We start from the raw sequence: 1,214 nt of genomic DNA, 5'->3' as shown, positions 1-1,214 counted from the left end.
GTAAGACTGGCAATGTCATAAGTTGTTGACTTGAGTCTTTTACAACTCAGCGCATTAATATGGCTTTAATTTTTATACTTTGTTTTTCTACTTATCTGCTGGATGGTTAAGAACAAGCTAAAGCAAGACCTATATAGCAAGAAATGTAACTTTTGTATCTGATAAAGTCAGTCAAATCCCCTCAGGATTTATCCTGAAACCCTGTACCGCAGTTTGTAGATCCTTTGTCAGTGTCAGCCATGTGGATGAGTCACGGCGATTACTTGATCAATTTGCTCTCTGTGAAAGCCTGAGAGAATGTTTGTCTCCCTGGAACTCTCCTTAGGCACACTCTACATCATCCACCCCTTTCCTCTGTGGCCACATAATTTCCTTGATCAGAAAATTTGGAACACAATTGAGTTACATGAGGTTACTGTACAGGTTGTCCTATATCCTGAGTGTTCACTGACCTTGAAAGGCTAGGGCCAAAATGTCAGCTGTCCTTGCAGTCCTTCTTTTTCTCTAATTTTTGGCCTGCAAACTTAGGCCATTAACCCCCCAGAAGAAGAGAGGCATATAATTATTACCCTACAACATAGACAGCTGAGCTTAACCTCATTATCTGTCTGGCTATCAAACATCTTAGGCTTAACATGGAGCAGGTATTTTTCATCAAGTATTGATATGTTAAACTTTAAGTCCCTCTAGAATATGAAGAAAAAATTTTAAAAATTAGAAAAATTTTTAAATGGGGGGGAACTACCTGCTCACCCCCCCCCCATCCCTCTCTCAGGACAGGAGCCTTCTTTCTCTCAATAAATGTATTCTGCTCATAACCTCCGTTTGTTCCTAAAATTCATTCTTCAGTTTTAGAGAACACGGACTCATGCAGGTCAGGTCCAGAGATCGTTCTTCCCTATATGGTTTGGAGGTCACCCACCCAAGACCAGTTTTTCTCTCTGTATCATTTTGGAGTTTCTCACCGAGATCATTGGATGGAGATTCAAAGCTATAATGAAAATGCCTGGTGTCTATTGAGGGCCTTTAGATAGCACCTCTGAAGAATATATCTGACTGCCAGTCAACAACTATGACCCGTTTCAGCTTGAAGAAGCCAGAGCATCCATTGCCCATAGTTCCCTCACGGCAGTTCGCGTTACTTTAGAGGGGGGAATGTTGCAGGTAGCTGAGTTAGACAGAAATATTATAGGCAGTCAGACAGGGCCAGGCCC

Source organism: Octodon degus, unplaced genomic scaffold (genome assembly GCF_000260255.1).
Source record: "Octodon degus isolate 3935 unplaced genomic scaffold, OctDeg1.0 scaffold00027, whole genome shotgun sequence".
Classification (NCBI taxonomy): Eukaryota; Metazoa; Chordata; class Mammalia; order Rodentia; family Octodontidae; genus Octodon; species Octodon degus.
Note: the sequence above shows the minus strand (reverse complement) of the source record.